The sequence below is a fragment of the Anser anser genome (assembly GCF_964211835.1).
Source record: "Anser anser genome assembly, chromosome: 1".
NCBI classification, from domain to species: Eukaryota; Metazoa; Chordata; class Aves; order Anseriformes; family Anatidae; genus Anser; species Anser anser.
The window spans coordinates 47,122,713-47,136,510 of record NC_139720.1 but is presented as its reverse complement, the minus strand read 5'-3'; the positions used below and the strand labels follow the sequence as shown (position 1 = coordinate 47,136,510).

General features: G+C 39.2%; 1 protein-coding gene across 8 annotated transcripts in view; it reads left to right on the top strand.

Moving 5' to 3' along the window:
- The window catches only part of LOC310902974 (uncharacterized protein), a 145,592-nt gene that overhangs the window by 96,592 nt on the left and 35,202 nt on the right, over positions 1 to 13,798 (top strand). For 7 of the 8 annotated variants that reach the window (XR_014587176.1, XR_014587177.1, XR_014587178.1 and 4 more), the window contains 3 exons: positions 2,003 to 2,108; positions 2,777 to 2,981; positions 5,405 to 5,617. The gene's annotated coding sequence lies outside the window, so the exon portion shown is untranslated. Of the gene's footprint in view, positions 1 to 2,002; positions 2,109 to 2,776; positions 3,276 to 5,404; positions 5,618 to 13,798 lie in introns of all 8 variants that reach the window. The other variant, XM_083845428.1, reaches the window with a different exon arrangement.

The window sequence follows — 13,798 nt, the reverse complement described above, 5'->3', positions numbered from 1 at the left end:
TACGAGCACACAGTGGCATGCACTGGCATGGCCTCAGAGACAAACTGGGAAGATGCTGAGGAAGTCAGACGCTGCTTTGGAGGGGCAGAGGAGCAGGTAGGGGTAGCACTGTGGTGCCTTGGCACCGCAGCCTCCCCACTACTGACAAGAGAGCTGAGTCTCCTGGCAGGCTTGGAGCTGTGCAGCTGCAAGCTATGAGGAACAGCAGTAAAGGACTATATTCAGCTGGAAGTTAGGGAGAGAAAAGAAAGGCAGGCTAAGTAAGGAACATGGGAGGCTTAATTCACTTGGCCTCCTTTCCTTTCCCATTGCAGCTGTTCTACTTCGGTTTGTTTAGCAGGCCTGAATTCTTCTTTTTTTTTTTTTTTTTTTCCCATCATTGTTGTTCATAGTTAGCTTGCTTTGGGGTTGAAAGGAGCTAAGAGTAAATTATGTCTGGGAGATTCTGAATGTCTTAAGTGTAGTAGATCGTGGCAACCTCTACTGCTCACATCTAATGAGGCAAGGCAGACAGCTGCTAGCCTTCCGTTTGGAGTGGGCCTGTGGAAATGCTCCAAGCAGCCAAACAAAAGCAAATGGGGAAGGGAGGGCACCATATCCATGGGGCTTTGTAGGGCATCTGCAGCTACCACACTGTTTGCTTGACTTCTCTGCTTGTTCTGGGCCTGCCCCTGTGCCTCTCAGGGCAAAGATGCAGCTGTATGCCTCATGCTCAGGGGCACCTAATGCTGGAGGACTATTTTCAGGTGGCTTCCAGGTGTTGGGAAGTGTAATAAGCAGTGAGTGAAATGCTGGACTGCAGAGGTGGCACCATGTGAGAGCTCCAGCTTATAGTTTCTGGCATTGGTCACTGTCTGCTTTTTTTTTTTTTTTTGTTATTTTCTAGGTTGTAATATTGTGCCTCTGCTCATGAATGCTTCTGCTAACTCATGGTGGTGTACTGACTTATTGTTTACAGTATCATTTACCTCGCCTCTGCTGCTAGTCCCCAGTCTGTAGGATTCAGCCTAGAGAGTTCACTTTGCTGTTCACCTCCTCTGACTCCTTCTGCTTTGTATCTTAGTTAATTATCTGTAGACAAAGACACACTGGATGCCTTATCAACTAGAAAGACTGAATTAATCAGCTTTGTTAGGCAAAGGTTATAGCAAGGGGGTGACCATCCTATCCATCTGTTCACTCATCTCCTGAAGAGTAACCATAACAGAACTCTTAAAAATCCTATTAATTATAGGTCAATAGCCTAGACACTCTGATAGCACTGCAAGGAACTATGGACAAAATGTCCGGGATTAATGGATTTTCTGAAGACTTTTATAAGGTCTTTTATAGATGTTTTCCTCTCAAATGCTAATATGTTCTGCAAGTAGAAAGAAAATGGCTTTTTACCACTGTATTCCCTTGATGTGGCTAGGCAAAGCAGGGAGGTACCTTAAAGTATATAAAATGCATTGACTTGATCAATTCATATGTAAAGTTCAAGGAGAAAACTTTGGCCTTTTGCCTTCAGAAGTAATCATCCAAGTCACAGAATTATCTCATCTTGACGCATGAGGAGTCTCATGCATTGAAATTCAGAAGTTCGCCCAATTTACTACTGGTGATAAAATTGGCAAAATGTACTTGGGAAGCATCAGACAATTCGCTGTGCAGCATACCTTGCTGAAGTGAATCCAATCTCCCTCAAATTCTGTCTTTTAGAAAAATGTTATACAAGTAGGCTAAGAAATTCTGTCAACTTCTTTATCCCTTAATTATGGAAACTTTCTTTCATTTGGAGGTGTATTGTAACCTATTCAAATGTTAGGGCTCTAAATACCATGTTTGTGCTTAGTTTGCAGTAAGCATGGCTGTGCGACAGGGCAACCATTTATCTCTGTTCTTTCTTGCCTTGACAGCTAGACTTGACATCTCAGATTGCTGCAGCGTACACTCACATCCAGAATAGGGCACAAAGGGTGCAGAACTGTTTATCGAATCTTTTGTCCCTTCTGTCCTTTAGTGTGCAACATTGAAGAAAGCAAAGTGATTAAATATGGGAAACTGAAGATTTATGCCATTGCTGGGAATTTGCTGCTATCATATCCAGTGCTGAAATATCATTTGAGGTTTGTACCCTTCCCATCGTTATTCTGTAAAACTGAAGGGATCTGAAAGGTCTGAGGAGGATTGACACTTGCTTCCCAATAAATCTACAGTCCATACCATTTTGGAAGAATCAGTAATCACAGGTGTTTATTATATCTGTGCATTGGAAATAATAAAGCTTTTTTTTTTTTTTTTTTTCTGTCAGGATTTTCCCTTCTTTTGGGGGTATCAATACTTGTGATTATAAGCAGAGCAAATCTGGCATTTCACTGGGTCAGCTGTTTTCCTGAGCCCTCTTCCAGGCTCTCAGAAAAGGATTGGGTATTCTGTAGAACACTTTTTGTCTCTCAGGATGAAGGTGTGGGCTGCTATGGAGAAAGTTTTTCTCCTTCTTGCTGAGTTATCTTCAAGAGGAAGGCAGTGCTTTCATCCCCTCCTCTCACAGAACTTTACAATGAACTACCCTGCCTAGCTTGCTAAGGTTTCTTCTGCCACCCAGCCAGGTAAATAAATACATAAATAATCCAGAACAGCCCTCCCCCCATCCCACAAAAGCAGAGAGTACAAGAGGAGCTCAGGAAAAGCCAGCTCCACTTTCTCACCCTCCACAAAATGAGGCTGGGCTAGCAGATAGCCCTGAAGGAAGAGCATTGGAGAACTGATTTTTTTGTTTGTTTGTTTTCAACAGCAACCCCAAAAGAAGCTGGCAAGTGACGCTGGAATCAGGGTGAGAAAGTGGGGACACCTGTCTGAAGTGGTAAAGGTCCTTCTCAATAACTGCTGCGGATCCGGTGAAACGGGGCAGCCATTGTCTATCAGCACTGTGGTCCCGAGGTGCTTCTGGAGGTGTCTGACCCAGGAGCTGACCAAGGCTGCCGCGATTTGTCTTTGAGGTATGAAAAGCTCTCAGCAGGAGCCCATCGGGCTGGGTTCAGACAAGGAGCTGTACGTGGCCAGCAGCCTGTACTTGCTCATTGCCCCAGCTTAAATGACTGCCCAGGCAGAGAGTCTCCCAATTCTCTTTATGTCACGCATTACTTTAAAAAAAAATTATCAACTTGTGAACATTTGGACATCTTTATGAAGGTCAGGATTTGCACACGAATTGTCTCTGAATATCACAAAGTCTTTCTTGCCTTCTCATTTCTGGGAAAGCAGATGTAAAGCCTAAGGGATGAACAATACAGGTATTGTCTGAACAGTTCTGTGTAAATCTTCCTTGACCAATTCCCTAAAAGTTGTGTCAGCAAGATGTTTTGTTTTGTCAAGTTTTTTGTTTTGTTTTGCTTCTTTGTTTTTAGTCTGAACCCAGAGATCTGAACTGATGTTTCTTTTTGCAGCTTTCAAATCTTTGGTGTTGTCTGTCATGCATTTAATCTGGAAACGTATGAGTAACAGTTTGGCTAGAGAGTAAGACAAAAAGAGAAACCTGCTTGTAAAGAAAGATAATTGACACAGTAAGAGTCCAGGCCAAATCCCCTCCACAAACAGTCCCACTGTAGTCAATGTGATTAGTTGTGTGAATAAGGCAAAGAGAATTTGGCTCTTGTTGCAGTCCCAGCCATCTTTTATCATTGGAGAGAGAAAAACACCGTAAAATTAAATGGGTATCATCCTCCCCACATTCCTAGTGTAACTATTTTAACGGGAATGCTTCATAAACAGATAAAGGCACTCCTGAGCTTTGGGATGATCATTTTTTTAAATGACCATTTAGAGCTGGATTACGGTTTTACATTTTCACCTTGGAGCGTTTAAGGGCTGTTTGGGACATTAAATGCTAACCTATCAAAGCCTAAACTGAAAGGCAATGTTGCTTGCAGTCATACAGCCCAGTAAAATAATATACTTTTGCTGCTGTTAATAGGTAAATACTTTCATTTGTAGAAGGAAAATGGTGATTCAAGAACGTTTGATGCCCCTAAAACTCTCACAGCAGCTGGATATTTTACATTGGTTTCTATAATATTATTATGATAACATTTCTGTCCCGCAGGGGTCTGCTTGAATATCAGAGCACTCATCTTTTTTTAAGTTTTACATGATGTGAGATATTAAAATTAAGGCTGGTGTTTACTGTTCAGTTCTTACACACATATTCCCACATTCACAGCTAGATATTATTTCCCTTGGAAATGCTTTCTGTCCCTGCCAGTCACTGAATGCAATCAGATAGCTTTGCATGGGCCAGCATACCAATTAAGTACCATGCCTGAGATATGTACTGTTTCTTCCATCAGCAACTCGATAGTTCATCGGCACATAAGCAGTGTATATTGATAAGGAGAAAGCCTGATTCCACATTGGGAGCAGAATCTATTTCTTGAAAATGCTTTCAGGATGCACTTTGAGGAGAAGAGGGAAGGGGGGGGCCGGCAGCATATAAAATGGTGAGAAAAAAAAATGAAACAGGAGGAACAATTAATGGAAATAGGATCAGAAAAATATTCAATTAGAACTTGCAAGCCTGGTCATATTACTCTGTGTTACTGTACATCTCGCCATTATCCAAATCTGTTGCTAAACTGTTGGCATTTGTCTTCATTATGCAGTGAAATGGTATGATGAATAGGTTACAAATATGGTGGAGGAAATGCCCTGGAATTATCACAAAGCCTGAGAATAAAAAAATGCCTTCATTTAAATTATTGGTGTGCAGCATCTGCCAAGTGCACAGACAGATGTGAAGACTGGAACGTGATTTTGTTCTGATGCTGCCTTCAAAGTTTCTATTCCACTTCAAAGGGGTTTTCAGGCTGAATCCTTCCTTGAAAGCCAATGTCAGGGTTGTGATACAACAGAGAGCAGCATTTGACATATTTCTCAGCTACGAGGAACTGCACAGCCTGATATCTTAAGTCCAGTTTTGGAGCCTTTCACAAGTAGCACTCCCCCACATTTCAGCTGAAGAGCTGGTTAATGTAAAGATTATGACTCCTAACAATGAAATGAAACACGATGTGAGAAAAAAGCTGCTATCTCACTCTAGTTAATTAGACATAATTTACTCTTCAAGAATTGTTCTTATCCATACTGGTGTGTTAACTTTCAAGCTCATTTTTCACATTTGACTGATTATTATGTTCTAGAAAGACAATGTCAGGGTATTCAAACCCAGCATTTGGCCTACTTTAAAACTGTGAGAGCCTGAAATTTAGTATCACTAGATAATAAAGAATTTTATATTAGTATCAGGATATGAATGAATATTTTACTAATAGTTCAAATGAAATCATAAATAATATTATGATGCTATTTCTGTAGCCTGGTCTGGAGTATAGCCCTCCCTTTCTTAGCTGTGTATTCACTTTAATAGAGCTTCCTAATGGCTGCAAGGACTGTCCACCCAATTTGATGTCTAAGCTTCCAAACTCATTGGGAATTGTGTGTCATAAAAATACTGTATACATTGTAGAAGGAGCGTGAGAATGCATACCATCATCCAGCTAGGATGCACATATGGACCTGGAAGACGTCTGTCAACTTAGTCCTCTGCTAGAGGTTTTTGTGCGATCTTCAGCAAATATTGGTAAGTGCCTGTGCTTCATTTCTACACCTGGAGAATGGGTGTAAGGAGGGAGGGAAGAAGCAAGGCTGGGATACCCTTTCTGGAAGTGCTCTGGCTAATCTGAATTTTGTGGATCACTCATTGGCTATTGCAGTGAGACTGACAGAAGTAACCTATTAAGTTCTTCCCTTCAGTTTTTGAAGACTGTCACTCACGGCTATAGTGTATGACACTGCATACAGGTAATGCAGTGCAAGAGAAGCTGTTTTCTACCTCATATATGAAAAGTGAAGTACTCGGATGGAAGTTTGCACAGATGATTTTACTAACTGCTTTATCTTGTGTTGATATCTTTATCTTGATTTACATGTGTTACTTTGACATCAGATCAAATATTTGGATGAGATTTCACTTCTATATGAGCATCATTCTATATTGCATTAGAATTAATGATGGTTATCTTTGCTTCACTGCAAATGGTAGCTATATTTTAAATGCATAATATGCCGAAGCTGATACGATTGTATCTATCATTCAAAGGATAATTCTAGTCTTAAACTTCACAAATGCTGTTAGATTCTTTGTAGCAATATTTCACTGTTAAATTGCACATTTGGAACCAGATGGCTCAGAAAACTGATAAGATCATACCAAATCTCTCACCTCTCAGTCACTGTTGGGTTGAATCCAGCCCTGGTTCAGAGTAACCAAAAGTTGCTACCATCTGACAGCTGTTTTGTGGCTTAGATGTTTCCAAGTGGACAGGTGTCCGCAACACAGCACCAAAAAAAAAAAAAATAATAATTTTTTTAAAGTCACCTGCACAAATAGAGCGTTGACATACATGTGAGTTTATGGAGCTGAAAACAGAGTAACTTCTCTGATAACTGGTTATGTGTGTTGCAAAAGAGAGTCTTACATCTCTTTCTGGAGGTGCCTAAAATGTTTAAATTCTGCTGCACTGCTTCTTTGCATCAATGCCTGTCAGTAAGATCATGTAACTTGTTTCCTGAGTTATAAATTCACCTAAATGTGCATGAGATGAAATGACATACTGTTTTCCCTCCCTTTGAAATAAAGCTCTGATCTTTGCGGCTTACAAGCTAGTTTCCTGATGAACAAAAAGTTCATTACAGAGTCCGTAAAGAAGGAAACACTGTAGAAAAATACTTATAACGATAGTGGGATGCCAGGACTAAAGAAGCAAGATGACCGTCCTGTTTCTTTAATCATTATTTTTTAGCATAGCGTGGGTAGTACAAAGGGAAATAATGATCCCCATTTTATGAATAGGTGCAGAGAAGACAGTCTATCATTGATAGGAAGTAGATGTGTATTTGCAAGAAGGATGTGTGGTATGAGACATAGAACAGTGATTCTGACTATTTATCATTAATGCCAGAAGGAAAACAAATGTAGTAATTCCTGTGGTAGCTTGAAGCACGGAGGCCTATCTCTTTTGATGTTTTTGAACAGATAACATTTGTGTCTTTGAACTAGCCTCCATGCTTTCACTTTCTTAATGCAGAAGAGAGAAGTTAGCACTCCTGTTCCTAAATGCGGCAGTGTGAGTTAAGTACATGCAGATTTGTGTATGAGTGCCACAAACTGATGGCCCCCATAGGAGCTCTGGCTCAGCAGGTCAAGGTCCCATTAGACATCTTAGGAAACAAAAGATTATCAAGCCTGGCTACTTTTGCTTTACATCAGTATTTTTATTTTTTCCCTTTCTCACATGCCCATCTTGATCCTGCCCAGTGTGGTGATGGCATTCCCAGCCTGCAGGTTACACCAGCTGTGACTGTTGCATGCTGTACTGCCTGCTTTGGCCAGCGCTACCCCAGCCTAAGCTGGGTCTGTGACTCTCCTCCAGGGAGAAGTGGGGGCAGGATGTGTCCCTTGGTGCTTGATGTTGTCCTTTCTCCATCTGGAGACAGAGGCACACTGCTGCCTGATGCAGACTGGTAGACAAGGTGTCTGGAAGGGTCCATGACAACAGCCAGACAGCACTTAAGAGCTGACCTTATTTTGATGGGGAATGACAGGAATCATAAGTACCAATTTTTGTAATGGGAAAAGACATAGGAAAGATCTGCAAGTTCAACACAGTGTCTTCTCTCAGAGGGGAAGTGTGACTTTTGTACTGGGCACTATCAGTGGAGCAAATATCAAAATGGAAAATGTTGCACGAAGGAAAAAGTTGCACTCTTCCCAGCCATTTGAATATAATTATGTACCGATTAATTGAAGAAAATGGCATCTGACACTGTCGGTGTCCTGAAGTGTCACATATTAGACCCCCAAAAGCAAATGAGACACATATTAATTTTAATTAAAATGTTATCAAGAGGTGCTGCTGACCAAGAAGCCCATTTACAATAATCTGCTTTAGTAACAAGTGAGCAAGTCAATTTATTGAACCGAGATAAAAAGCCAACCCAGTAACAACTGCCCACTGAACACATATTTGATCTTCCAGCTTCCTCTGATTAGCAGAGGAAAGCATTCCCTGAATATTATAGGGTTTTGTCTTCTTCCTTGCTTCCACTAGCTGGTGGTAACTTGTAGTAACTGTCTCCATGGTGCAATCAGCATTTGTTCATCAAACTTAAAAGGGAGCTTTTCTAGCAGATCCAACTTGAAAGAAAGCATTTATAGAGACATCAGTTGCCAGGTACCGTTATTTTCTTTTGTGCCTCAGCTGTTAAAATCTCTGTATAGAACAGGACATTTTCCTTGGAGATATGGCTAGTTTACACACAGTCTAGTGCACAAGATTTGGGGGTTGCAGTAGAGGCTGTTTGCAATGAAAAATGACAGGGTTGCACAAATTCACAAACTTTTTGAGTTAAATTCATTAATCCAGTCCTTTGAATTTTGTGCTAAGGAGCATTAAACTGGACAGAGATTTCCTCAGAAGAATTCTGATTTCAAATATAGGAATAAAGCCGGTAATGACAGCCTAGCTACTGCTCACAGCAGGAGCACTGGGAGGTTTGATGCACTACACTTTGCTCTGCCATCAACATCAGAAAGAAAAATAGCCCCACCATGGCTCTAACCTTTGCCCAGACCATTTTTGGAAACCACACCTGACTGCTTACTGCAGCCACACTTGTCTCTACAATGGTACTGATGATCATTTAGCCCAAGAAAATCTCTCACCTTCCTTTTGCTATTCTTTAGTGTAAAAGGCCAAATCCTTTGTTACATGGACAATAAACATGGAATACATTATCATTCTAGAAACAGACATTATTTCAGAATAAATTCAAGTGGTATCACACAAATAAAACAAAGTAGACTTATTCCTGTGTCATGCCCAAATGAGAGCGTTGCTGTGGGTTAGTTCTCTTTTCACAGGAAGCAGTTCAAAGCTTTGGATTCTTCCTGAATCCATCAGCAAGCACCGGTTCTCTTGGACATGTCATAACATACCAGACCCAGAAGCCCTCCAAATGTCTTTCTAAAAGCTCTGTTTTAACAGTTGTGATCCAGGAAGAAGGATTTTTTATAGTGTGTCTAACTTCCGTCTGACAGAACATTTTAGGTGGGAAATGAATCCTGTCAAAAAGGCACTGATGCCTTTTAAGTCCTACTGTGGACAATAGACACATCTGTCACTTACTGTTCAAGGGGCATGCCATGGTGAGCAAAACTGAAAGTCAATGAGATTAAGTGTACTTCAGTCATTCTGAAAACAATACCCAGCTTCTATTGGTCCAGAAGTTGCACCATGAGTACATTTAGGGTAGAGAGAACAGCAGCTGCTACCGAAAGAGAAAAGATTGATGATAAAACCGATTTTAAAGTTTCTTAATTTTCATGCTAAGTTGCTTAACATTATTTTTTTGAAATCTAGGTGTTTAGGACGATCAGCTTTATGATATGTGTAGCAGCTACTCCAGAAATAGAATCTGGAGGGGTCTTCTTGCATTTTAGTATAAAACATTCTGGAAGATTTAGCAGGAAATAAAGAAGTGAAAATTAAGTTAATGAATATACAGAACTTTAAAATATCTTTTTTTTAAAAAAGGAACTTTCAGGAAAAAAAAATCTCATCTTTTGGCAATTTAGAAGTCATTTTATTGGCACTAGAACATTTACAATTATTTCCAGTAGAGGTACTGCAGTCAGTTGATAGTGGAACTCTTGAAAGAATTAATACAGTATAAAACCCATTGTGTCTGATCTGCAGTCCATTAACAGGGAGGATTCTTGGCTGTACAAGACTAGTTTCCTAGCTAAGTATAACAGTATCTTCAAATGTTAAATGCTATAATTAAACAGCATCTAAAGCTTTATCTGTTACTTTCTCCAAACACTGTTGTTTTGTGAGACACTAGTGACTTTTCACTTGTTTGCACTGAAATCTTTTGAAGGTTCTTTAAAAAGTGATGTCATATTTTAGTGTTTTATAATCTGATTTGTCTGACTTTGTTTTTGAACTTGTATTTCTTTCTGTTGCTTTCCATGGATGTGGATGCTCCACCCCTGGAAGGCCAGGTTGGATAGGGCCTAATTAAATAGTCATAATCAAATTTTGTTTTCTGCCAAGAATCTCTTTAAGAGGAATGCCCCTCTGGATGATGATGATGATGATGATGATGATTATTATTGTTGTTGTTATTGTTATTGTTATTATTATTATATTTTTTTTTAGACCAGAAAGCAAACTTCAGAGGATAAAGACCTTTGAAATTGTCTAATCTCAGTGAACCCCCTAAGTATGTAGTGGGAGGGGAGCAGATTAGATCATTGAGAATGAGGAATAACAATAATCAAACACTGGTGTACTGGAAGGGCTCTGAAGATGATCATTCTCACCCTTACCCTTTTGGTGTATCATTGCTGTACTAGCAAAGCAATTCTCAGTCTCAGTCCTGTGAACTGATTATGGTAATGTGGCTGTGGTCATGCACCTGTTTGCACTGTGGCAACATCTGGCCTGATCACATGAAATGTTTTTTGTGTAATTCACAGAGGTAGCCAGACATGGAAAAATATGGGAACATTCTCTTCATACCTTTTTTTTTTTTTTTTTTTAATGCATGAAAATTTTAGGGCCTCAGCAAAGAGAGGCACTCTATACATGTGCATTAGAGCCAGGCACAGCTTTCCAAATCCTCTCTGGGGAACCAGACACACACTAAGCTTACTGAATAAAAACAACCAATACACAGTGACTGCTTTTATTATAGTACATCCCTATATTACCAAGAAAACAACACCCAAAATGATAGTAAATGTAAAAGTGTCAACATTCTCCGTCATTCATGCTGGCTGTGGCAAGAAAATGTAGGCTGTAACCATGATGAACTGAAAACAACATTACCAAAATAACTGGAATTTACTCATTACCTGCAAGAGTGCAGCTATTACCATGTACTATGACAAGCATAGCTAGAGGTGTAGACATGTTTTGAATGCACAGAGTTGTTCAGGATTGGACATCCTGCAAATGTACTTCTGAAAACTGCTGCTATTTGTCTTGGTTTTACTAGTAATGCTAAAATATTTAGGTTAGAGTCAAGCTAAATATTATTACCTCTTTACTGCTATGTTTTTTTTCTGAATACCTCATTTTCTCTACCTCGTGTGTGTGTGTTCCTCACCTTCCCTGTCTAATGGAAGATGATATACCACTTGGTCATAACACTGTTGTCTTGGTTATGTATATTCAGAGCCTAGGTTTATGGCCATCCAAACTGCAAATGGGACAGGTGTACACAGTTGTGGTCAAGTATCTGTGCTAAGCAGCCGTAATTCTTTGGCAGACATTTGGTGTGAACAGATGATCTCAGAGTAGTGCCAGCCTCTAGTTTTTCAGTGCTTTTGAAGATGGAAGTGGGAATAGCTCCATGGCCCTTCTCCTGGTGTATTGAAGCAACTTCTCTCATTTCTTCAAACTAATGGGGAGCAGGCACTTGAGTTTCTGTTCATAAAGTTGCCAAACTTTAACCTTCCAAACTTCATGTGCTCTGGCTGACTGAAGGATTCCTCTTCCAGAAGATGTTCTGGTTTATTCTGTCCCTTTCAGGAGGACTCACTTCTTTTGGCAGTAGCACATTTTAGGAAAATGGAAGATGGATTCTTACTGGATGTGATACCAGATGGGTAGATGTTAGTTTCTGGTTATCTCTGAGAATAATCATGAGAGTTAACAGTGAAAAGTGAACATTACCATATTTCCTTTGGACATACAGCAGGGGAATCAAGCCATGTTCATGAGATAAAGTAAAAAAACAAGCATCTATGCAGCAGAAATGTTTTTTAATATTTTTGAAATATTAATAACAAAATATAAGAAGAATGTGAACCTTTTCCATTTATAACAGGATGCATATTTTTCATTTGATAGAGCAATTAACACAGTTTTAACTAGTTTTCTCTTTTAAGAGTCAAAATTGTTTTATTAAATAGTTTTTGTTGAATTTGACATTATCTGTCATCAAGGTTAAGTAAGAGAAACGCTGCCTCTACTGGTATTGCAATGGAAAGCTTTAATCTAAAATCAATATTGTTTTAAAGACAATTTGCTCTAATTATATTGAGATGGAAACATGTCTGAACTCTAAAGAAGTAAATTAGCTTTCTCTATATATGCAGAAGTTTAGTAAATGTCTCATTAAAAATGGGAACGTACCTCAGATCAGACAATTGGAGTTGAAAAGCCTCAGTTTGCTCCTGGCTGAAAGGGTTATATCATGAGCTGAGTTTCTCATTTACAAAGAATGAGATTCTTCCCTGGCCTGTCATTCCTTCCCTCTCTCTCTCTCTCTCTCTCTCTCTCATCTATTTATTTATTTATTTTGCCAGTGTTTTAGCCTTACATACAAACCAGTACCAAGGAAAAAGAATATAGCTGTGAAGTGAGGTTACTGTCAATATGTGTCGTGTTCGTAATGCTCTGTCTGGGCTGCAGAAGAATGAATTTTCCTTTCACGTTGATACATGAATAATATTGGTGTAGTATTGGCTATAATGTGTAGTAGTTTATCTGAAGGGAGGTGAAAACGTTGATAACAGAAGCTTCCTTCTTATGATAACCAGTTTGAATAAAACTTTTTTGTTGGTGTTTTTTAAGGGTAGAAATACAGCAATAGATGAAGACATAATTTGCATGGCTAAGTGATGAAGATTAAATAAAATATATGCATTCCATAAATGTCTCTGAAGCAGTAAAGTAAGCATTCCTTTACCTATGAATTGCTGGGGAAAAATGGAAAAGAAAAAGCAAATGAAATAGACAATTAGCCTTAGCACAAGGACATACAGCTCTCCAGTATTAATGTTTTCCTGTGGGATCCAGAAAAGCAACTCATTTTCTACAAGCCATTACCCCCTTCACAAGCAGAGAAAACTATTAAAAGTCTTGCCCAAGAGCAGGGATGTGGTCATAAGCTGTGTTTCAAGGGGCAGGCTTCATTTTATTGTCATATGTAACCCAGATTTATTAGCCAAAATCATTGACTGACTTAGCAATATTGTAAGGATCAATCAGTCTCGTTCAGACACAACTACATGGAGTACGGCAGGGACATATTCAGCCATCTTACCAGGTACAGAAGTAGCACAGAGTCACCTCAGTATCATTATGCCCTGAAGATTTTTATTTTTTTTTTCAACTAAATACCTTCTGCTCTGCTAGATCAAAAAAATGGAAGCCAGCAATGAAAATTGTTAGTTTTATTCTCATCAAAAATGCAGTGCTCAAAGTTGAATATATGCATCAAAGATTCAGTCAATGAAAGGAAAAATAATGTGTAACTGCTTATAGCATAGGGGGTAGGACATAGCTGTATTTGTGGTCTACAAGTTTTATTTGCATTTATGATTTAGTTTTGGTAGCAGCTAATTGTTTGAACATACCTTAATTATCAGCCCTTGGATAGTTCCACACCTGTATCAAAAATCACTGTCACATTTATGTATACAAGTTGATCATAAATGGGATGGGAAACTGAACAAAACAAAGCCTTGATGGAGAAAGTATGCAGAGATTTTCTTGAGTTTTTAAAGAAAGTTACACTTGAACGTAAGTATCTCTTCAATCTCCACTGGGTCAGAGGAGGAGAATCAATGGAGAATGTGACTCCAAGTCTTCTGAGAAATGAGGTGAAAAGGGCAGCAATGAAACCAATTTTGAAATCAAATTGCTATCCTGTTTAGAGGTACTGATAACCTGCTAATACTTCAGGA